General features: G+C 35.5%; 7 long non-coding RNA genes and 1 pseudogene across 7 annotated transcripts; 3 read left to right on the top strand and 5 right to left on the bottom strand.

The window, feature by feature from the left end:
* Positions 1-742: 742 nt before the first annotated feature.
* Positions 743-1,211, bottom strand: LOC149726307 (uncharacterized). The gene is made up of 2 exons (XR_016386177.1): positions 1,043-1,211; positions 743-895 (listed from the first exon to the last, which is right to left on the bottom strand). It is a non-coding gene; the product is annotated as an uncharacterized LOC149726307 (long non-coding RNA).
* Positions 1,212-3,365: 2,154 nt separating this feature from the next.
* LOC149726306 (uncharacterized) lies at positions 3,366-3,998 on the bottom strand. The gene is made up of 3 exons (XR_016386176.1): positions 3,858-3,998; positions 3,670-3,802; positions 3,366-3,522 (listed from the first exon to the last, which is right to left on the bottom strand). It is a non-coding gene; the product is annotated as an uncharacterized LOC149726306 (long non-coding RNA).
* A 1,998-nt stretch (positions 3,999-5,996) lies between these two features.
* On the bottom strand, positions 5,997-6,648 carry LOC149726305 (uncharacterized). The gene is made up of 3 exons (XR_016386245.1): positions 6,490-6,648; positions 6,302-6,434; positions 5,997-6,153 (listed from the first exon to the last, which is right to left on the bottom strand). It is a non-coding gene; the product is annotated as an uncharacterized LOC149726305 (long non-coding RNA).
* A 1,983-nt stretch (positions 6,649-8,631) lies between these two features.
* Positions 8,632-9,256, bottom strand: LOC149726304 (uncharacterized). Its single transcript, XR_016386242.1, has 3 exons — positions 9,123-9,256; positions 8,935-9,067; positions 8,632-8,787 (listed from the first exon to the last, which is right to left on the bottom strand). It is a non-coding gene; the product is annotated as an uncharacterized LOC149726304 (long non-coding RNA).
* Positions 9,257-9,403: 147 nt separating this feature from the next.
* Positions 9,404-13,286, top strand: LOC149726303 (E3 SUMO-protein ligase KIAA1586-like; annotated as a pseudogene).
* Positions 13,287-14,556: 1,270 nt separating this feature from the next.
* Positions 14,557-24,956, bottom strand: LOC149726300 (uncharacterized). Its single transcript, XR_016386239.1, has 4 exons — positions 24,860-24,956; positions 19,861-19,941; positions 15,145-15,211; positions 14,557-14,997 (listed from the first exon to the last, which is right to left on the bottom strand). It is a non-coding gene; the product is annotated as an uncharacterized LOC149726300 (long non-coding RNA).
* Positions 17,632-19,436, top strand: LOC149726302 (uncharacterized). Its single transcript, XR_016386240.1, has 3 exons — positions 17,632-17,755; positions 17,811-17,946; positions 18,089-19,436. It is a non-coding gene; the product is annotated as an uncharacterized LOC149726302 (long non-coding RNA).
* Positions 22,144-22,758, top strand: LOC149726301 (uncharacterized). The gene is made up of 3 exons (XR_016386241.1): positions 22,144-22,303; positions 22,359-22,494; positions 22,644-22,758. It is a non-coding gene; the product is annotated as an uncharacterized LOC149726301 (long non-coding RNA).
* Positions 24,957-25,079: the final 123 nt, after the last annotated feature.

Here is a 25,079-nt window from a genome sequence, read left to right as displayed (position 1 = left end):
TTATACCACCATATAACTTGAATAACGTATATAAATATCCCACATTGTGCAACGTACTTAATACGTCTTAGCATTCGTCCCGCCGTAGAATAGAAAACGTCAATTTCAAACTTCTATCATATAATAGAAAGACGTTTTTATAGGTGTTTATTTATTTATGTTTAAGAGTCCCGTGTTACAAGCAATACGCAATAATTTCAGGGTCGTGCGCAAAACTTTGGTGTCATGCGTATAAAAATATTCAGACACATAGCGTTTGACAACGTTGTTTAGGAAGGACTGTCTGTGCAGACATGTGCAGACATGTGCAACCAGTGGCCCGCGGCCCGGCAGGTTGTTCCGTGCGGCACGCGTGCTGCTCAGCAAAATGTTAAAAGTTCCTTCAAGCCATCACTAGTTGATGAAGTTTCCATCAAAGCAATGAAAATGTTCGCACGCTATGTACAGAAACATTGCGCTTTGTGATGCAAGATTGCTGCGTGATTGAATACGATTGACTGAATTTAGGTTCCTTATCTTCCATCGATAATTGTTCGCAGTTTTACAATAAACTGTCGCACAAGTATGTCATAGAGTGCATTAAATATATTTTTAACTGCATTAAATATATTTTTAACTGTTATAACTGCATAGAATTGTCGTTTTATGATACTAATTTTTTTCTGAAAAAAATCATCTGGCCCGCGTTATCATTCAAACTTTCGTACTTAGCCCTCCAGTGAAAAAGGTTGCAAATGCCTGGCTTATAGCATCAGTTATTACCACAATTGAAAGTTTTTTTAAAATATTTTATTGCATTGGTCTATATTTAGTTATAGATCGACAAGAAATTAGTTTTCATTCATGTCTTCTTCATTCATGTCTTCTTGTTCAAGGTTTGACATTTCTTTAAGATCTGGTTGAAAATGAAAGAATATTGTTTTATACGACTTGCTACGTCAAACATAGTATAAAGCATTGAACGATCTAATCTTATTTTATTTTACTTTGGCAAATAATTATACGACGTTAACATCAATTTGCTAAGTAACAATTAGCGTACCTGAAACTTCTTGTTGGTTCCAGCCCCAACGACGGCGACGACGAGTGATACGACGACGACGCCACGCATCAGTTGTTTCAGTGAGGACGAGAAGTCCGATGACGAGCAAGAGAAGAAATAGTGACTTGTTCATCTGTAGCAACAACAGTTAGTACACATTAATACACGTATGTATACAAGTCACTTACGTTATATCTTCCGAAGAAATGATAATTACTTGAATGAAATCATTGGTTTATATAAGAAATTCGGCACTTTTTCTTGTGCTTACTTTCCTGAACATTTTGTTTAAAGAGAAAGGTTGCTAAGCAGCTGTTTATTATCGAAACGCCATCCTAAGAGAGAGGAGTTATAGGAAGCAATTACTCACGACTTCCACCATATGAATAAAAAACACTTTCAGTACTTTCTACAAAGAAGTATATTCTTTTAATCGGAATCGATTATAATTAAAATGAGAGATCTCAAACTTATACTTGCCGAAATATGTCTGCAGTGTGCTACGTATTCATACAATCATAGATTTATCTTCTTTTTTATGAAACATCATGAAGAAGCTGTATAAAACCGTTAAAAAAGCTTGGTAAAACGGAGCACGTATTTTATATATAACTTCCGACATCCTGTTGGTGCAAAGCTCTTCCCAAACGAAAGCCATAAAACGTGCCGTAACATGTATCACGAATTTCTTATTAGGCTTGAAACCAGCAAATCATGTTTCGTCTTTTTGTGGAAGCAATCAAGAATTGGCAGCAAACTGATTATGAAGCCCCAACTTTTATGTTTACTGGCGCTTTAATCCAGCCGCTTATATCAATCGCCCACGTTATTAGAAGCGCATGAAAGTCTTATTGTAAAAAAGCGTGATTCTCCACTAATACAGTTGAATGAATAAAAGAATTATTGAATGTAACTTAATTAACATCTCGGAGTGAAGCAACGACAGTCGTTTTATAACAGGAATGTTATGTTTTACACCTCGAACTCGCTTAATAATTGCCACAAAAGTTATCAAGGAAAACACATGGCACACGGCAGTGCAAGTAACATTATCATTTGTTCTATTCTACCCCCGACTCTTAAAATACAACACAAAGTCAGATATTGTGCAGCGTCGTCGACATTTAGTTTGATACATTCAGTGTTTCCCCAAACAAAAAAAAATATGATTCAGAGTTTTACAAATTGTAAATTCCAATAAAAATTGTAATTTGTCTAACCATCTGTTCAAAACCGCAAACCTGTGTAAATACTTTGCAATATTGTCGCATGTATAGTGTACGAATTGCAATGCGTTTGTATTCCACATGCAAAAACTACAGAACATGTAACTCCCTTTAAAATCTTTGATTTATTCTGTGCGTGAACATGTTATGGCGTGTTTTATTGCTTTCGTTTAGAAAATGCGTTGCATTAACAGGCAGTCGAAGGTTAAACATAAAATACGTGCTCCCTTTTACCAAGCTTGCTTTCCACCTTTTTCTAAGTTTCATTCTCCAGAGTAAAGTCAGATTGACTCAGATAATCTACGGTTGTACGCTCACGCAACACGCAACCATATATTTTCTAACTTCGCGCCATCCAAATTAAAACGACCATTTTCCTCCAATATTTATACCACCATATAACTTGAATAACGTATATAAATATCCCACATTGTGCAACGTAGTTAATACGTCTTAGCATTCGTCCCGCCGTAGAATAGAAAACGTCAATTTCAAACTTCTATCATATAATAGAAAGACGTTTTTATAGGTGTTTATTTATTTATTTATGTTTAAGAGTCCCGTGTTACAAGCAATACGCAATAATTTCAGGGTCGTGCGCAAAACGTTGGTGTCATGCGTATAAAAATATTCAGACACATAGCGTTTGACAACGTTGTTTAGGAAGGACTGTCTGTGCAGACATGTGCAACCAGTGGCCCGCGGCCCGGCAGGTTGTTCCGTGCGGCACGCGTGGTGCTCAGCAAAATGTTAAAAGTTCCTTCAAGCCATCACTAGTTGATGCAGTTTCCATCAAAGCAATGAAAATGTTCGCACGCTATGTACAGAAATATTGCGCTTTGTGATGCAAGATTGCTGCGTGATTGAATACGATTGACTGAATTTAGGTTCCTTATCTTCCATCGATAATTGTTCGCAGTTTTACAATAAACTGTCGCACAAGTATGTCATAGAGTGCATTAAATATATTTTTAACTGTTATAACTGCATAGAATTGTCGTTTTATGATACTAATTTTTTTCTGAAAAAAATCATCTGGCCCGCGTTATCATTCAAACTTTCGTACTTAGCCCTCCAGTGAAAAAGGTTGCACATGCCTGGCTTATAGCATCAGTTGTTACCACAATTGAAAGTTTTTTTAAAATATTTTATTGCATTGGTCTATATTTAGTTATAGATCGACAAGAAATTAGTTTTCATTCATGTCTTCTTCATTCATGTCTTCTTGTTCAAGGTTTGACATTTCTTTAAGATCTGGTTGAAAATGAAAGAATATTGTTTTATACGACTTGCTACGTCAAACATAGTATAAAGCATTGAACGATGTAATCTTATTTTATTTTACTTTGGCAAATAATTATACGACGTTAACATCAATTTGCTAAGTAACAATTAGCGTACCTGAAACTTCTTGTTGGTTCCAGCCCCAACGACGGCGACGACGAGTGATACGACGACGACGCCACGCATCAGTTGTTTCAGTGAGGACGAGAAGTCCGATGACGAGCAAGAGAAGAAATAGTGACTTGTTCATCTGTAGCAACAACAGTTAGTACACATTAATACACGTATGTATACAAGTCACTTACGTTGTATCTTCCGAAGAAATGATAATTACTTGAATGAAATCATTGGTTTATATAAGAAATTCGGCACTTTTTCTTGTGCTTACTTTCCTGAACATTTTGTTTAAAGAGAAAGGTTGCTAAGCAGCTGTTTATTATCGAAACGCCATCCTAAGAGAGAGGAGTTATAGGAAGCAACTACTCACGACTTCCACCATATGAATAAAAAACACTTTCAGTACTTTCTACAAAGAAGTATATTCTTTTAATCGGAATCGATTATAATTAAAATGAGAGATCTCAAACTTATACTTGCCGAAATATGTCTGCAGTGTGCTACGTATTCATACAATCATAGATTTATCTTCTTTTTTATGAAACATCATGAAGAAGCTGTATAAAACCGTTAAAAAAGCTTGGTAAAACGGAGCACGTATTTTATATATAACTTCCGACATCCTGTTGGTGCAAAGCTCTTCCCAAACGAAAGCCATAAAACGTGCCGTAACATGTATCACGAATTTCTTACCAGGCTTGAAACCAGCAAATCATGTTTCATCTTTTTGTGGAAGTAATCAAAAATTGGCAGCAAACTGATTATGAAGCCCCTACACTTTTATATTTACTGGCGCTTTTATCCAGCCGCTTATATCAATCGCCCACGTTATTAGAAGCGCATGAAAGTCTTATAGTAAAAAAGCGTGATTCTCCACTAATACAGTTGAATGAATAAAAGAATTATCGAATGTAACTTAATTAACATCTCGGAGTGAAGCAACGACAGTCGTTTTATAACAGGAATGTTATGTTTTGCACCTCGTACTCGCTTAATAATTGCCACAAAAGTTATCAAGGAAAACACATGGCACACGGCAGTGCAAGTAACATTATCATTTGTTCTATTCTACCCCCGACTCTTAAAATACAACAGAAAGTCAGATATTGTGCAGCGTCGTCGACATTTAGTTTGATACATTCAGTGTTTCCCCAAACAAAAAAATATGATTCAGAGTTTTACAAATTGTAAATTCCAATAAAAATTGTAATTTGTCTAACCATCTGTTCAAAACCGCAAACCTGTGTAAATACTTTGCAATATTGTCGCATGTATAGTGTACGAATTGCAATGCGTGTGTATTCCACATGCAAAAACTACAGAACATGTAACTCCCTTTAAAATCTTTGATTTATTCTGTGCGTGAACATGTTATGGCGTGTTTTATTGCTTTCGTTTAGAAAATGCGTTGCATTAACAGGCAGTCGAAGGTTAAACATAAAATACGTGCTCCCTTTTACCAAGCTTGCTTTCCACCTTTTTCTAAGTTTCATTCTCCAGAGTAAAGTCAGATTGACTCAGATAATCTACGGTTATACGCTCACGCAACACGCAACCATATATTTTCTAACTTCGCGCCATCCAAATTAAAACGACCATTTCCCTCCAATATTTATACCACCATATAACTTGAATAACGTATATAAATATCCCACATTGTGCAACGTAGTTAATACGTCTTAGCATTCGTCCCGCCGTAGAATAGAAAACGTCAATTTCAAACTTCTATCATATAATAGAAAGACGTTTTTATAGGTGTTTATTTATTTATTTATTTATGTTTAAGAGTCCCGTGTTACAAGCAATACGCAATAATTTCAGGGTCGTGCGCAAAACTTTGATGTCATGCGTATAAAAATATTCAGACACATAGCGTTTGACAACGTTGTTTAGGAAGGACTGTCTGTGCAGACATGTGCAACCAGTGGCCCGCGGCCCGGCAGGTTGTTCCGTGCGGCACGCGTGGTGCTCAGCAAAATGTTAAAAGTTCCTTCAAGCCATCACTAGTTGATGAAGTTTCCATCAAAGCAATGAAAATGTTCGCACGCTATGTACAGAAATATTGCGCTTTGTGATGCAAGAATGCTGCGTGATTGAATACGATTGACTGAATTTAGGTTCCTTATCTTCCATCGATAATTGTTCGCAGTTTTACAATAAACTGTCGCACAAGTATGTCATAGAGTGCATTAAATATATTTTTAACTGTTATAACTGCATAGAATTGTCGTTTTATGATACTAATTTTTTTCTGAAAAAAATCATCTGGCCCGCGTTATCATTCAAACTTTCGTACTTAGCCCTCCAGTGAAAAAGGTTGCAAATGCCTGGCTTATAGCATCAGTTGTTACCACAATTGAAAGTTTTTTTAAAATATTTTATTGCATTGGTCTATATTTAGTTATAGATCGACAAGAAATTAGTTTTCATTCATGTCTTCTTCATTCATGTCTTCTTGTTCAAGGTTTGACATTTCTTTAAGATCTGGTTGAAAATGAAAAAATATTGTTTTATACGACTTGCTAAGGTCAAACATAGTATAAAGCATTGAACGATGTAATCTTATTTTATTTTACTTTGGCAAATAATTATACGACGTTAACATCAATTTGCTCAGTAATAATTAGCGTACCTGAAACTTCTTGTTGGTTCCAGCCCCAACGACGGCGACGACGAGTGATACGACGACGACGCCACGCATCAGTTGTTTCAGTGAGGACGAGAAGTCCGATGACGAGCAAGAGAAGAAATAGTGACTTGTTCATCTGTAGCAACAACAGTTAGTACACATTAATACACGTATGTATACAAGTCACTTACGTTGTATCTTCCGAAGAAATGATAATTACTTGAATGAAATCATTGGTTTATATAAGAAATTCGGCACTTTTTCTTGTGCTTACTTTCCTGAACATTTTGTTTAAAGAGAAAGGTTGCTAAGCAGCTGTTTATTATCGAAACGCCATCCTAAGAGAGAGGAGTTATAGGAAGCAATTACTCACGACTTCCACCATATGAATAAAAAACATTTTCAGTGCTTTCTACAAAGAAGTATATTTTTTTAATCCGAATCGCCTATAATCAAAATGAGAGATCTCAAAACTTATACTTGCCGAAATATGTCTGCAGTGTGCTACGTATTCATACAATCATAGATTTATCTTCTTTTTTATGAAACATCATGAAGAAGCTGTATAAAACCGTTAAAAAAGCTTGGTAAAACGGAGCACGTATTTTATATATAACTTCCGACATCCTGTTGGTGCAAAGCTCTTCCCAAACGAAAGCCATAAAACGTGCCGTAACATGTATCACGAATTTCTTACCAGGCTTGAAACCAGCAAATCATGTTTCATCTTTTTGTGGAAGTAATCAAAAATTGGCAGCAAACTAATTATGAAGCCCCTACACTTTTATATTTACTGGCGCTTTAATCCAGCCGCTTATACCAATCGCCCACGTTATTAGAAGCGCATGAAAGTCTTATTGTAAAAAAGCGTGATTCTCCACTAATACAGTTGAATGAATAAAAGAATTATCGAATGTAACTTAATTAACATCTCGGAGTGAAGCAACGACAGTCGTTTTATAACAGGAATGTTATGTTTTACACCTCGTACTCGCTTAATAATTGCCACAAAAGTTATCAAGGAAAACACATGGCACACGGCAGTGCAAGTAACATTATCATTTGTTCTATTCTACCCCCGACTCTTAAATACAACACAAAGTCAGATATTGTGCAGCGTCGTCGACATTTAGTTTGATACATTCAGTGTTTCCCCAAACAAAAAAATATGATTCAGAGTTTTACAAATTGTAAATTCCAATAAAAATTGTAATTTGTCTAACCATCTGTTCAAAACCGCAAACCTGTGTAAATACTTTGCAATATTGTCGCATGTATAGTGTACGAATTGCAATGCGTGTGTATTCCACATGCAAAAACTACAGAACATGTAACTCCCTTTAAAATCTTTGATTTATTCTGTGCGTGAACATGTTACGGCGTGTTTTACTGCTTTCGTTTAGAAAATGCGTTGCATTAACAGGCAGTCGAAGGTTAAACATAAAATACGTGCTCCCTTTTACCAAGCTTGCTTTCCACCTTTTTCTAAGTTTCATTCTCCAGAGTAAAGTCAGATTGACTCAGATAATCTACGGTTGTACGCTCACGCAACACGCAACCATATATTTTCTAACTTCGCGCCATCCAAATTAAAACGACCATTTTCCTCCAATATTTATACCACCATATAACTTGAATAACGTATATAAATATCCCACATTGTGCAACGTAGTTAATACGTCTTAGCATTCGTCCCGCCGTAGAATAGAAAACGTCAATTTCAAACTTCTATCATATAATAGAAAGACGTTTTTATAGGTGTTTATTTATTTATTTATGTTTAAGAGTCCCGTGTTACAAGCAATACGCAATAATTTCAGGGTAGTGCGCAAAACGTTGGTGTCATGCGTATAAAAATATTCAGACACATAGCGTTTGACAACGTTGTTTAGGAAGGACTGTCTGTGCAGACATGTGCAACCAGTGGCCCGCGGCCCGGCAGGTTGTTCCGTGCGGCACGCGTGGTGCTCAGCAAAATGTTAAAAGTTCCTTCAAGCCATCATAGTTCCTAGTTGATGAAGTTTCCATCAAAGCAATGAAAATGTTCGCACGCTATGTACAGAAATATTGCGCTTTGTGATGCAAGAATGCTGCGTGATTGAATACGATTGACTGAATTTAGGTTCCTTATCTTCCATCGATAATTGTTCGCAGTTTTACAATAAACTGTCGCACAAGTATGTCATAGAGTGCATTAAATATATTTTTAACTGTTATAACTGCATAGAATTGACGTTTTACGATACTAATTTTTTTCTGAAAAAAATCATCTGTCCCGCGTTAGCATTCAAACTTTCGTACTTGGCCCTCCAGTGAAAAAGGTTGCACATGCCTGGCTTATAGCATCAGTTGTTACCACAATTGAAAGTTTTTTTAAAATATTTTATTGCATTGGTCTATATTTAGTTATAGATCGACAAGAAATTAGTTTTCATTCATGTCTTCTTCATTCATGTCTTCTTGTTCAAGGTTTGACATTTCTTCAAGATCTGGTTGAAAATGAAAGAATATTGTTTTATACGAATTGCTACGTCAAACATAGTATAAAGCATTGAACGATCTAATCTTATTTTATTTTACTTTGGCAAATAATTATACGACGTTAACATCAATTTGCTAAGTAACAATTAGCGTACCTGAAACTTCTTGTTGGTTCCAGCCCCAACGACGGCGACGACGAGTGATACGACGACGACGCCACGCATCAGTTGTTTCAGTGAGGACGAGAAGTCCGATGACGAGCAAGAGAAGAAATAGTGACTTGTTCATCTGTAGCAACAACAGTTAGTACACATTAATACACGTATGTATACAAGTCACTTACGTTGTATCTTCCGAAGAAATGATAATTACTTGAATGAAATCATTGGTTTATATAAGAAACTCGGCACTTTTTCTTGTGCTTACTTTCCTGAACATTTTGTTTAAAGAGAAAGGTTGCTAAGCAGCTGTTTATTATCGAAACGCCATCCTAAGAGAGAGGAGTTATAGGAAGCAATTACTCACGACTTCCACCATATGAATAAAAAACACTTTCAGTACTTTCTACAAAGAAGTATATTCTTTTAATCGGAATCGATTATAATTAAAATGAGAGATCTCAAACTTATACTTGCCGAAATATGTCTGCAGTGTGCTACGTATTCATACAATCATAGATTTATCTTCTTTTTTATGAAACATCATGAAGAAGCTGTATAAAACCGTTAAAAAAGCTTGGTAAAACGAAGCACGTATTTTATATATAACTTCCGACATCCTGTTGATGCAAAGCTCTTCCCAAACGAAAGCCATAAAACGTGCCGTAACATGTATCACGAATTTCTTATTAGGCTTGAAACCAGCAAATCATGTTTCGTCTTTTTGTGGAAGCAATCAAGAATTGGCAGCAAACGGATTATGAAGCCCCAACTTTTATGTTTACTGGCGCTTTAATCCAGCCGCTTATATCAATCGCCCATATTATTAGAAGCGCATGAAAGTCTTATTGTAAAAAAGCGTGATTCTCCACTAATACAGTTGAATGAATAAAAGAATTATCGAATGTAACTTAATTAACATCTCGGAGTGAAGCAACGACAGTCGTTTTATAACAGGAATGTTATGTTTTACACCTCGTACTCGCTTAATAATTGCCACAAAAGTTATCAAGGAAAACACATGGCACACGGCAGTGCAAGTAACATTATCATTTGTTTTATTCTACCCCCGACTCTTAAAATACAACACAAAGTCAGATATTGTGCAGCTTCTTCGACATTTAGTTTGATACATTCAGTGTTTCCCCAAACAAAAAAATATGATTCAGAGTTTTACAAATTGTAATTTGTCTAACCATCTGTTCAAAACCGCAAACCTGTGTAAATACTTTGCAATATTGTCGCATGTATAGTGTACGAATTGCAATGCGTGTGTATTCCACATGCAAAAACTACAGAACATGTAACTCCCTTTAAAATCTTTGATTTATTCTTTGCGTGAACATGTTATGGCGTGTTTTATTGCTTTCGTTTAGAAAATGCGTTGCATTAACAGGCAGTGTTCCCTCTTAAGCTGCGCAATTGCGCGGCCGCGCAGTGCATGAACTTTTGCCGCGCAGTTAATTATGTCTCGCGTACACTGGTTATTTCGTGGATATTAAATTTTATATTTTGACATTGCTGAGTCGGTAAAATACAGTTTGGTACTAGAACTAGATGATATTGTGTTTCTAGTCCCCGTTCATGCCATTTATTTCGTCCATTGTCACGCGACCGTCCATGCGTGGCAGACTATGGAACCGGGCGATTTTTACGTCACTCAGTTGCCTCGTGTCTCCATTTCGTGTATTCGTTCTGTTCACCTATTTTGTTTATGTTTATCTTTAATTGTTTACGCTTTTAAGACTCAGTAAACAATCGTTAGCGGTTAATTCGAAATAGGGTTTCCTTATCGTATCGTCTAGGTACAAGTGCATGATTGCGCAATGAGAAAAGCGGAGAGAAGAAAATGCTGCGTAGAAAAGAGAAGGGGCAAGGAGTAGACAGTAGACCCGAGAAGCAGCCACGATAATAAAGAAACAAAGATGAGGGAGTTTAGTGTGTGAATAATGCTGCTCGCTTAAATTCGCGCATTTTATTGTTTTGCTGTGGGGAAACTTTACCAGCTGGTAGTGAACTTAGACGAGAGTTGTGCTAGGTAAACAAACCGTAGTAAGTTTGCATTACACAACAGTAAGAGGCATTATAGCAAAGATAGTCTGTATATAGTTATTTTAGTAATATAGTAACAAATTATTCTTTATTGTCAATAAAATGAGAATATAATGTGTTTAATGTTTGTGCAGACAAAATATTAATTTATAAGGCAAAAATGTCCCGAAAAACTAAACGAGCTGCAGAAACTGAGAGTAATCCTCCCAATAAAAAGAGTTGCCTGGCATTTAAACCAGAATGGCTTCAAGCATCTGTAGAAATTGAAAAAGGAAAGGGTACAGTTCATGTAAAACTTGAGGAAATATTTGAATATAAGAAGCAGGGAGGTCTGAAATGTAAAATTTGTGCTGAGGCAAAAATTATTGGTGAATTTTCAAAAGGAAAAACCATGGATAGATTGGAAGCTGGATTATTTAAAAAGACATGTTTGTAGTAAATTACATAAACAGGCAACAAGTATTCTTCAAACCAGAAAAGCATGTCAATCTTCAAGGCAATGTTTGCCAGCTGCTTTTGGAAAGTGCTGCTGATAAGGAGAAGAGGCAGAATATCAAAGAAAAGCTGATTTCAAAACCAGATGAAGTTAAGGTTTTAATAGACAATGTATTACATGCTGTTAACATGAACACTTCCATGAATGCCGTACAGAAAATTAATGATCACATGGCAAAGTATGTTAATATCCCGGAAAGTTGGAGGAGTAAAAACTATGCATTTGAGTTTTTACAAAACATAAATGCAGTTGTACAATCGGAAATACTGACAGAAATCAAAATACCACACCCTGGTAGTAGATGAAAGCACTGATATATCAGTAAGCAAAATGTTGATTTTATATTTTAAATACAGAAAAACAACATCTGATGTTCATCAAACCATGTTTGGTGGTATTCTAAACTTAATTTCATGTACTGCCTGTGCAATTGTGACTGCAATAAAAGAATTTTATTCCTTCCACAAGCTAGACTTAATGAGAATGGTGATGTTTACCCCAGATGGAGCTTCAGTTATGTTAGGAAGAAGTAATGGTGTTGCAGCGCAATTAAAACAGATTATTCCTCATCTAACTGAACAACACTGTGTTGCACAAGAGAAGATTTAGGGATAGGTGACGCTTGGAAAAGAGTTCCTGTTGTCAAAGAAATTGAAACATTACTACGTACATGTTACACAGTATTTTGCCGGTCCTCCACAAAAAAAGCACAATTTCGAGAAATGGCCAATGTGACAGCATAAAGCTGTTTCATTTAAACCTCTGAATGAAGTAAGGTGGCTTTCAAGATATTTTGCTGTCAAAGCCTTAATGCAGAATTATGAGGCACTTATATTTTACTTTGAAAATGAAGTTCCTGAGAATAATGATCCTATTTCAAAGTACTGCTTAAAAAGGCTAACAGACAAGACAAACAGGGTAAATGTGGCTGTTCATCATGATGTGTTGTATGACTTATCAGAGTTAACCAAAAAACAACTTTAACTACCCTCGAAGCTGTGGATTTGGCCAGAGCAAAAATAGAAAAACTGAAAAACCAGTACTTAGGTGAAGAAATATATTGGGGCAGAAAGGTTCAGGATTTGATTTCAGAACTGTTTGGAAAGGATGAAAAGTTTAACAGCCAGTCAATTATTCAATTCATTACACTGTTGTGTGAGCACATGTGCAAAAGATTTCCAAAACAAGAAATAAAAGAGTGGGCAGTTTTTGATTTTAATACAGTCACGTCAAAAAATACACAGTTTAGCTTTGGCAGAGATCTGCTTAATAAATTAATTGAGAGATATGGAAATGCCATCAGTTGCAGCAGCTTGATCAAAAGTCCAAATTTAATGGAAGATATGGATAGGTCTACTATCTTGGAACAGTTTCAGAATTTTAAGTGCATAATTATGGAAAAGAAGGACTCAAAAGTAATAAATTGCTTTCAGGACATGGTTTCTTTCGGTTTGCAAAGTAGTGATAAATTTGGTACAATATCTAACTGACTTGATATTTGCGGGACATTTCAGGCATCAAGTGCTGACTGTGAAAGGGGGTTTAGTCTTATGAACAGTATCAAAATAAAATCAAGGAACAGATTGCAAGAAACTCATTTAGATATGCTGATGCGAATAAAATTTTTCCTATTGGATGAAAGAAGTGTGGATTTAAATGCTGTTCACAAAGAGTGGAAAAATTTCAAAGACAGAAGGGAGAAAGTTGTTTGATTGCGAAATGTTTTTTTCCTACTTTTTTGTAAATAATTGTTCGTTTTTGCAAAGTTGGCGATAATAAACTATTAAAGCTTCCTTTCCTATAATTGTTTTGTTTTCTTACCAAACAATGCTAGCTGGTTGCAATAGGTTAATCCAATGTGTCGATTAAAAAGTCGATAGCGATAGCCGACAAACGACAACCCCACCATAATATATGGATATTTCATCTACTAGTTTTTAGTTGACCAATTTTGATCCTGCCCAAAAAAAAAATAAGTTGCACATAAGTGAAAATAATTAGAGGGAACATTGTTAACAGGCAGTCGAAGGTTAAACATAAAATACGTGCTTCCTTTTACCTAGCTTGCTTTCCACTCTTTTCTAAGTTTCATTCTCCAAAGAGTAAAGTCAGAATGACCCAGATAATCTACGGTTGTACGCTCACGCAACCATATATTTTCTAACTTCGCGCCATCCAAAATAAAACGACCGTTTTCCCTCCAACATTTATTCAGATATGATTCACATTTTTCGTAGAAATCTCGAACTTCTGTAAGAAATACCCTTACATCTATTTCTCCTTCTTCCTCAAGCTTTTCCAAAAGACACTTTGCTCGGTATGGGACAAAGTTATTTACCTTTTTTTCATGTAAGTTGAATTTCAACTCCATGAAAATATTTGCCACATCTACAGCACTAGTCTTTTGCCTTTCCATCTTAAGCCAAATCTTATTAAAGTACTCCAACTCTCCGTGCACAAATGTGAGATAGAGTTCTTGCGCTGGTTCTGTAAAACATTTACTAATGATGGTTGGGCAACGTTCTTGTGATTTGAAGTAGCTCTTCAATGCTTCAAACATTTCAAGAATCCGTTGTAAAGCAGGGTAAAGGTAAAAACCTGGTGTTGCCATGTTGCAAAACTCTTTTGTATTCAACATCAACAAATTCGCAAAATTCTTTAAGTTCCGAAACTCGAACAGTATAAATGTAAAAGAATTTGTAAATTTTGACAACGAGGCTTTCAACGCATACTGGCAAAGTATCAACAGCGTGCTGAAGGCAGTTGTGAACGATATGAACTGCACACCCAATGCCGACAATATTCCGTTTAAGGTTTTCCTTAACTTTGAAAAAAACATTTTTTTGTCCTCTTCGTTTAATACCTCCAAAATTCGTATTGCAATTGTCCGCACAAAATCCAATTAGTTTCTCCTTGAGTCCTGTACGGTCAAGAACCAAGAGCAGGTATTCACTTAGTATTAGCACGCTGCAGAACCGGTTGATTTGTGATTGCATCACCACACGTAGACATTCACCGGCAAATAATGCTGTCTGTGACGTAAAACGTGTGTGACGCAACATGCGTGTAACTCTTATAACAGTTTTTTTATTTGCACATCTTAAATTAAAAATTCCGGGACAAACTCGTTAACCGGCCGGGACGCCGGAACAAGGCCTTAAAATCGGGACTGTCCCGGCTAAACCGGGACCTATGGCAAGCCTAGTCATAGAGTGCATTAAATATATTTTTAACTGTTATAACTGCATAGAATTGTCGTTTTATGATACTAATTTTTTTCTGAAAAAAATCATGTGGCCCGCGTTATCATTCAAACTTTCGTACTTGGCCCTCCAGTGAAAAAGGTTGCACATGCCTGGCTTATAGCATCAGTTGTTACCACAATTGAAAGTTTTTTTAAAATATTTTATTGCATTGGTCTATATTTAGTTATAGATCAACAAGAAATTAGTTTTCAATCTTGTCTTCTTCATTCATGTCTTCTTGTTCAGTGGTTGACATTTTTTCAAGATCTGGTTGAAAATGAAAGAACATTGTTTTGTACGACTTGCTACGTCAAACATAATATAAAGCATTAAACGATGTAATCTTATTTTATTTTACTTTGGCAAATAATTATACGACGTTAACATCAATTTTCTAAGTAATAATTTACGTACCTGAAACTTTTTGTTGGTTCCAGCCCCAACGACGGCGACGACGACGACGAGTGACACGACGACGACGCCACGCATCAGTTGTTTCAGTGAGGACGAGAAGTCCGATGACGAGCAAGAGAAGAAATAGTGACTTGTTCATCTGTAGCAACAACAGTTAGTACACATTATTACACGCATGTACAAGTCACTTACGTTGTATCTTCCGAAGAAATGATAATTTCTTGAATGAAATCGTTGGTTTATATTTCTTGAATGAAATCGTTGGTTTATATAAGAAATTCGGCACTTTTCCTTGTGGTTACTTTTTTCAAAAAAAATTGTTTAAAGAGAAAAGTTGCTAAGCAGCATCCTGTTTATTATCAAAACACCATTCTAAGAGAGAGGAGTTAGGAAGCAATTACTCACGACTTCCACCATATGATTAAAAACACTTTCAGTACTTTCTACAAAGAAGTATATTTTTTTAATCCGAATCGCCTATAATCAAAATGAGAGATCTCAAAACTTATACTTGCCGAAATATGTCTGCAGTGTGCTACGTATTCATATAATCATAGTTTTATCTTCTTCTTTTTTATGAAACATCATGAAGAAGCTGTATAAAACCGTTAAATATAAGCTTGGTAAAACGAAGCACTTAACCTATGCATAACCTCCGACTCCCTGTTGATGCAAAGCTCTTCCGAAACGAAAGCAATAAACCATTTCGTGACAAGCTTTAAATTTTTTATGATAGTTCCCACTTTTTTATTTTACATAAAATAGTTTTTAAACAGAGAATACATTAAAAGTTTGGAAGAATTTGAAACGCTTTACATATTCTGTTGTTTTTGCATGTGTAAAAACAAACCCATCACAGTGCGCACACTATGCGACAATGTTGCAGAGTGTAGCCTAATTACACAGGTTTGCGGTTTTAAACAGTTATTGTTAGACGAGTTACAATTTTCCTTGGACTTTACATTGTAAAAATCTTGTAATCATTTTTGTTCCTGTTTTGGAAACACTAAACGTGTCAAACTAAACGTGGACCACCGTGCACAATATATGACTTTGTGTTGTATTTTATGAGTCGGGGTAGAATAGAACAAATGATAATGTTACTTGCACAATGTGCCATTTGTTTTACTTGACAAACTTATGTATCTTTCAAGCGGGTACGAGGTGTATAACATAATATCCATTTTAGAAAACGACTGTCGTGTCCCACCCCGAGATGTTAGTTAAGTTACATTCAATGATTCCTTTATTCATTTAACTATACTAAAAGAAGATCGCGCTTTTTTACACTGAGATTTCATGCGCTTCTAATAACGTGGGCGATTGGTATAAGCGGCTGGATTAAAGCGCCGGTAAATATAAAAGTGGGGGGGCTTCATAATCAGTTTGCTGCCAATTTTTGATTACTTCCACAAAAAGACGAAACATGATTTGCTGGTTTCAAGCCTAATAAGAAATTCGTGATACATGTTACGGCACGTTTTATGGCTTTCGTTTGGGAAGAGCTTTGCATCAACAGGATGTCGGAAGTTATGCATAAGTTACGTGCTTCGTTTTACCAAGCTTCTTTTAGCGGTCTTTTGGCTTCTCCATGATGTTTCAGAAAAAAAACTTCAGATATCTCTATGATGTTTCAGAAAAAAACACACGATACTGAAAATATTGCGCATGGCGTGTAATACGCGACTCTTAAATAAATAAACACCTAAATGTTGGAGGGATAACGGTCGTTTTATTTGAGATGTCGCGAATTTATAAGATATAGGGTTTCGTGTTGCGTGAGCGTACATCCGTAGATTATCTGACTTTATTCGTTGTAAATAAAACTTTTAAAAAAGCTGTGGGAAGCAAGCTTGTTAAAACGAAGCACGTATTTTATGTTCAACCTTCGACTGCCTGTTAATGCAACGCATTTTCTAAACGAAAGCAATAAAACACGCCATAACATGTTCATGCACAGAATAAATCAAAGATTTTAAAGAGCGTTACATGTTCTGTAGTTTTTGCATGTGGAATACACACGCATTGCAATTCGTACACTACATGCGACAATATTGTAAAGTAATTACACAGGTTTGTGGTGTTAAACATATATGGTTATATGTTTAAACAAATTACAACTTTTAATAGAATTACATTTTGTAAATCCTTTAATCATATTTTTTCTATTTTGAGAAACACTGAACGTATAAACCAAATGCCGACCACAGTGCATAATATATAACTTCTTTTGGCTCCTCCATAATATTTCATAAAAAAAGAGAAGAAAAAAACATGTTTGTACGAATACGTAGCACACTGCAGACATATATTTCGGAAAGTATAAGTTTTGAGATCTCTCATATTGATTATAATCGATTCCGATTAAAAAAATATACTTCTTTGTAGAAAGTACTGAAAGTGTTTTTTACTCATATGGTGGAAGTCGTGAGTAATTGCTTCCTAACTCCTCTCTCTTAAGATGGTGTTTCGATAATAAACAGGATGCTGCTTAGCAACTTTTTTCTTTAAACAAAATCTTTAGAAAAGTAAGCACAAGAAAAAGTGCCGAATTTCTTATATAAACCAACGATTGCATTCAAAAAATTATCATTTCTTCGGAAGATACAAAGTAAGTGACTTGTATACATACGTGTATTAATGTGTACTAACTGTTGTTGCCACAGATGAACAAGTCACTATTTCTTCTCTTGCTCGTCATCGGACTTCTCGTCCTCACTGAAACAACTGATGCGTGGCGTCGTCGTCGTCGTATCACTCGTCGTCGCCGTCGTTGGGGCTGGAACCAACAAGAAGTTTCAGGTACGCAAATCATTACTTAGCAAAGTTATGTTAACCTCGTATAATTATTTGCCAAAGTAAAATAAGATTAGATCGTCCAATGCTTTATATTATGTTTGACGTAGCAAGTCGTATAAAACAATATTCTTTCATTTTCAACCAGATCTTGAAGAAATGTCAAACCTTGAACAAGAAGACATGATTGAAGAAGACATGATTGAAAACTAATTTCTTGTCGATCTATAACTAAATATAGACCAATGCAATAAAATATATATAAAAAAAACTTGTAATTGTGGTAACAACTTATGCTATAAGTAAACATTAGATCTAAGATCTAATGTGTGAGCACGTAATAAACTAAGTAGCATAGTATTAATTAACGGTCGACTGTGCTCGATCAAAAACTTTTTATGCGTCCCCACTTAAATAAAACAGTTTGATTCAAGCGTGAATCGATGTGAGGATTACTTATCTTACCAACACGTGCCCTCCCAAATTCCCAGACAGTATAGGCGCTACCTCGACAATCCTGATTATTGGATGTATTACATGTTCTGTAGTTTTTGCATGTGGAATACACACGCATTGCAATTCGTACACTATACATGCGACAATATTGCAAAGTATTTACACAGGTTTACAATTTTTGTTAGAATTTACATTTTGTAAAACACTTAATCATATTTTTCTTTCTATTTGGAGAAACACTGAACGTGTCAAACTAAATGTGGACCACGGTGCACAATATATGACTTTGTGTTGTATTTTAAGAGTTGGGGGTAGAATAGAACATATGATATTGTTACTTGCACTATGTGCCATTTGTTTTTCTTTGATAAACTTTTGTGGTAAATATTAAGCGGTTATGAGTTATATGACATAATATCCATGTTATAAAACGACTGTCCTCACCCCGCGAGGTTAATTAAGTAACATTCGTTAATTCTTTCATTCAGTTAACTGTATTAGTGGAAGATCGCGTTTTTTACACTCAGACGTTTAAGGGTTTCTAATAACGTGGGCGATTGGTATAAGCGCCAGTAAATATAAAAGTGTAGGGGCTTCATAATCAGTTTGCTGCCAACTTTTGATTACTTCCACAAAAAGACGAAGCATGATTTGCTGGTTTTAAGCCTGATAAGAAATTCGTGATGCTTGTTATGGCACGTTTTATGGCTTTTGTTTGGGAAAAGCGTTGCATCAACAGGGAGTCAAAAGTTATACATAAAATAAGTTCTTCGTTTTACCAAGCTTGTTTTTAAAGAATTTTTGGCTTCTCCATCATAATTTATGACTACTCGTGTAAAAAAAACACCATGACGCAGCGCGATTTCGCGCATATTTAAAGGTTATTTTCGATGCCAACGCCCGAGTTTTTTAAAAAAGAAATCTTAATAATAAAAATGCAGTTTTATAATAAATATACCGCGAATGGAAAATACTCAACGGCCAATGCATTTCGCCAAAAAAGAGACACCCATGTATACGGGACTCCAAAACATAAGGTATCTTACGTGTGCGAGTCGCGTTCACGTAATGCGTAGCGTTTGGCTTCGTTGTTTAGGAAGGACTGTCTATAATTATGGCATCAGTTGTTACCACAATTGAAAGTTTTTTATGTATATTTTATTGTATTGGTCTATATTTAATTATAGATCGACAAGAAATTAGTTTTCATTCATGTCTTTTTCGTTCATGTCTTCTTGTTCAGTGTTTGACATTTCTTCAAGATCTGGTTGAAAATGAAAGAATATTGTTTTATACGACTTGCTACGTCAAACATAGTATAAAGCATTGAACGATCTAATCTTATTTTACTTTACTTTTGCAAATAATTATTAGACAACGTGAATACAATTTGCTAAGTAATAATTAGCGTATACCTGAAACTTCTTGTTGGTCCCAGGCCCAACGACGACGACGAGTGACACGACGACGACGCCACGCATCAGTTGTTTCAGTGAGGACGAGAAGTCCGATGACGAGCAAGAGAAGAAATAGTGACTTGTTCATCTGTGGCAACAACAGTTAGTACACATTATTACACGTATGTACAAGTCACTTACGTTGTATCTTCCGAAGAAATGACAATTACTTGAATGAAATCATTGGTTTATATAAGAAATTCGGCACTTTTTCTTGTGCTTACTTTCCTGAACATTTTGTTTAAAGAGAAAGGTTGCTTAGCAGCTGTTTATTATCCAAACACCATCCTAAGAGAGAGGAGTTATAGGAAGCAATTACTCACGACTTCCACCATATGAATAAAAAACACTTTCAGTACTTTCTACAAAGAAGTATATTCTTTTAATGGGATCGACTATAATCAAAATGAGAGATCTAAAAACTTATACTTGCCGAAATATGTCTGCAGTGTGCTACGTATTCATATAATCATAGTTTTATCTTCTTCTTTTTTATGAAACATCATGAAGAAGCTGTATAAAACCGTTAAACATAAGCTTGGTAAAACGAAGCACTTAACTTATGCATAACCTCCGACTCCCTGTTGATGCAAAGCTCTTCCGAAACGAAAGCAATAAACCATTTCGTGACAAGCTTTAAATTTTTTATGATAGTTCCCACTTTTTTATTTTACATAAAATAGTTTTTAAACAGAGAATAGCCTACATTAAAAGTTTGGAAGAATTTGAAACGCTTTACATATTCTGTTGTTTTTGCACGTGGAATATACAAACCCATCACAGTGCGTACACTATGCGACAATGTTGCAGAGTGTAGCCTAATTACACAGGTTTGCGGTTTTAAACAGTTATTGTTAGACGAGTTACAATTTTCCTTGGACTTTACATTGTAAAAATCTTGTAATCATTTTTGTTCCTGTTCTGGAAACACTGAACGTGTCAAACTAAATGTGGACCACGGTGCACAATATATGACTTTGTGTTGTATTTTATGAGTCGGGGTAGAATAGAACAAATGATAATGTTACTTGCACAATGTGCCATTTGTTTTACTTGACAAACTTATGTATCTTTCAAGCGGGTACGAGGTGTATAACATAATATCAATGTTAGAAAACGACTGTCGTGTCCCACCCCGAGATGTTAATTAAGTTACATTCAATGATTCCTTCATTCATTTAACTATACTAAAAGAAGATCGCGCTTTTCTACACTGAAAACGTGGGCGATTGATAAAAGCGCCAGTAAATATAAAAGTGTAGGGGCTTCATAATCAGTTTGCTGCCAATTTTTGATTACTTCCACGAAAAGACGAAACATGATTTGCTGGTTTTAAGCCTGATAAGAAATTCGTGAGGCTTGTAATGTCACGTTTTTTTACTTTCGTTTGGAAAGAGCGTTGCACCAACAGGGAATCGGAAGTTATGCATAGGTTACGTGCTTCGTTTTACCAAGCTTCTTTTAGCGGTCTTTTGGCTTCTCCATGATGTTTCAGAAAAAAAATCCAGATATCTCTATGATGTTTCAGAAAAAACACACGATACTGAAGTTATTGCGCATGGCGTGTAATACGCGACTCTTAAATAAATAAACACCTAAATGTTGGGGGGATAACGGTCGTTTTATTTGGGATGTCGCGAATTTATAAGATATAGGGTTTCGTGTTGCGTGAGAAGCTGTGGGAAGCAAGCTTGTTAAAACGAAGCACGTATTTTATGTTCAACCTTCGACTGCCTGTTAATGCAACGCATTTTCTAAACGAAAGCAATAAAACACGCCATAACATGTTCATGCACAGAATAAATCAAAGATTTTATAGAGCGTTACATGTTCTGAGTTTTTGCATGTGGAATACACACGCATTGCAATTCGTACACTATACATGCGACAATATTGTAAAGTAATTACACAGGTTTGTGGTGTTAACCATATATAGTTATATGTTTAAACAAATTACAACTTTTAATAGAATTACATTTTGTAAATCCTTCAATCATATTTTTTTCTATTTAGAGAAACACTGAACGTATAAACCAAATGCCGACCACGGTGCATAATATATGACTTCTTTTGGTTTCTCCATAATATTTCATAAAAAAGAGAAGAAAAAAACATGTTTGTACGAATACGTAGCACACTGCAGACATATATTTCGGAAAGTACAAGTTTTGAAATCTCTCATACTGATTATAATCGATTCCGATTAAAAAAATATACTTGTTTGTAGAAAGTACTGAAAGTGTTTTTTAATCATATGGTGGAAGTCGTGAGTAATTGCTTCCTAACTCCTCTCTCTTAGGATGGCGTTTCGATAATAAACAGGATGCTGCTTAGCAACTTTTCTCTTTAAACAATTTTTTTGGAAAAGTAAGCACAAGAAAAAGGGCCGAATTTCTTATATAAACCAACGATTTCATTCAAAAAATTATCATTTCTTCGGAAGATACAACGTAAGTGACTTGTATACATACGTGTATTAATGTGTACTAACTGTTGTTGCTACAGATGAACAAGTCACTATTTCTTCTCTTGCTCGTCATCGGACTTCTCGTCCTCACTGAAACAACTGATGCGTGGCGTCGTCGTCGTCGTGCCATTCGTCGTCGCCGTCGTTGGGGCTGGAACCAACAAGAAGTTTCAGGTATACGCTAATTATTACTGAGCAAATTTATGTTAACGTCGTATAATTATTTGCCAAAGTAAAATAAAATAAGATTAGACCGTTTAATGCTTTATATTATGTTTGACCTTAGCAAGTCGTATAAAACAATATTCTTTCATTTTAACCAGATCTTGAAGAAATGTCAAACCTTGAACAAGAAGACATGATTGAAGAAGACATGATTGAAAACTAGTTTCTTGTCGATCTATAGACCAATGCAATAAAATATATATAAAAAAAAAACTTGTAATGGTGGTAACAACTTATGCTATAAGTAAACATTAGATCTAAGATCTAATGTGTGAGCACGTAATAAACTAATTAGCATAGTATTAATTAACGGTCGACTGTGCTCGATCAAAAACTTTTTATGCGTCCCCACTTAAATGAAACAGTTTGATTCAAGCGTGAATCGATGTGAGGATTACTTATCTTACCAACACGTGCCCTCCCAAATTCCCAGACAGTATAGGCGCTGCCTCGACAATCCTGATTATTGGATTATTACATGTTCTGTAGTTTTTGCATGTGGAATACATACGCATTGCAATTCGTACACTATACATGCGACAATATTGCAAAGTATTTACACAGGTTTACAATTTTTGTTAGAATTTACATTTTGTAAAACTCTGAATCATATTTTTTTATTTGGAGAAACACTGAACGTGTCAAACTAAATGTCGACGACGCTGCACAATATATGACTTTGTGTTGTATTTTAAGAGTTGGGGGTAGAATAGAACAAATGATATTGTTACTTGCACTGCCGTGTGCCATTTGTTTTTTTTATCACTTTATCATGGGGTGGGACGGGTATGGACGGGACTTCTAAACATAAGGTACATACCAACTCAACCTTTAATATTTTTATCTTTTGTGGTAAAAATTATCTCAGTTTTCTATTTTGAGAAACACTGAAACTAAAAGCCGACCACGGTGCACAATATATGACTTTGTGTTGTACTTTGAGAGTCGGGGGCAGAATAGAACAAATGATATTGTTACTTGCACTATGTGCCATTTGTTTTTCTTTAATAAACTTTTGTGGTAAATATTAAGCGGTTATGAGTTATATGACATAATATCCATGTTATAAAACGACTGTCCTCACCCCGCGAGGTTAATTAAGTAACATTCGTTAATTCTTTCATTCAGTTAACTGTATTAGTGGAAGATCGCGTTTTTTACACTCAGACTTTTTAAGGGTTTCTAATAACGTGGGCGATTGGTATAAGCGCCAGTAAATATAAAAGTGTAGGGGCTTCATAATCAGTTTGCTGCCAACTTTTGATTACTTCCACAAAAAGACGAAGCATGATTTGCTGGTTTTAAGCCTGATAAGAAATTCGTGATGCTTGTTATGGCACGTTTTATGGCTTTCGTTTGGGAAAAGCGTTGCATCAACAGGGAGTCAAAAGTTATACATAAAATAAGTTCTTCGTTTTACCAAGCTTGTTTTTAAAGAATTTGGCTTCTCCATCATAATTTATGACTACTCGTGTAAAAAAAAACACCATGACGCAGCGCGATTTCGCGCATATTTAAAGGTTGTTTTCGATGCCAACGCCCGAGTTTTCTAAAAAAGAAATCTTAATAATAAAAAAGCAGTTTTATAATAAATATACCGCGAATGGAAAATACTCAACGGCCAATGCATTTCGCCAAAAAAAGAGACACCCATGTATACGGGACTCCTAAACATGAAGGATAACAACTTAACTTTCAATATTATTGCCCCTGTAGTAGGAATTGCCTTAGAGTGTCTGGATGTTACCCACAGCAACTACGTGTGCTACGTGTGCGAGTCGCGTTCACGTAATGCGTAGCGTTTGGCTTCGTTGTTTAGGAAAGACTGTCTATAATTATGGCATCAGTTGTTACCACAATTGAAAGTTTTTTTATGTATATTTTATTGTATTGGTCTATATTTTGATATAGATCGACAAGAAATTAGTTTTCATTCATGTCTTCTTCATTCATGTCTTCTTGTTCAAGGTTTGACATTTCTTCAAGATCTGGTTGAAAATGAAAGAATATTGTTTTATACGACTTGCTACGTCAAACATAATATAAAGCATTAAACGACTCAATCTTATTTTACTTTAGTTTGGCAAATAATTACTAGACAACGTGAATATAATTTGCTCAGTAATAATTTGCGTACCTGAAACTTCTTGTTGGTCCCAGGCCCATCGACGACGGCGGCGACGCCACGCATCAGCATCAGTTGATTCAGTCAGGACGAGAAGTCCGATGACGAGCAAGAGAAGAAATAGTGACTTGTTCATCTGTAGCAACAACAGTTAGTACACATTATTACACGTATGTACAAGTCACTTACGTTGTATCTTTCGAAGAAATGATAATTTCTTGAATGAAATCGTTGCTTTATAAGAAGTTCGGCACTTTTTCGTGTGCTTACTTTTCTAAAGATTTTGTTCAAAGAGAAAAGTTGCTAAGCAGCATCTTGTTTATTATCGAAACACTATCCTAAGAGAGAGGAGATAGGAAGCAATTAATCACGACTTTAACCATAGGATTGGAAAACCTTTCAGTACTTT

Source organism: Ciona robusta, chromosome 12, assembly GCF_009617815.1.
Source record: "Ciona robusta chromosome 12, ASM961781v2".
Lineage (NCBI taxonomy): Eukaryota > Metazoa > Chordata > Ascidiacea > Phlebobranchia > Cionidae > Ciona > Ciona robusta.
The sequence above is the reverse complement of the archived record's forward strand: the minus strand, read 5'-3'. Positions and strand labels throughout refer to the sequence as shown.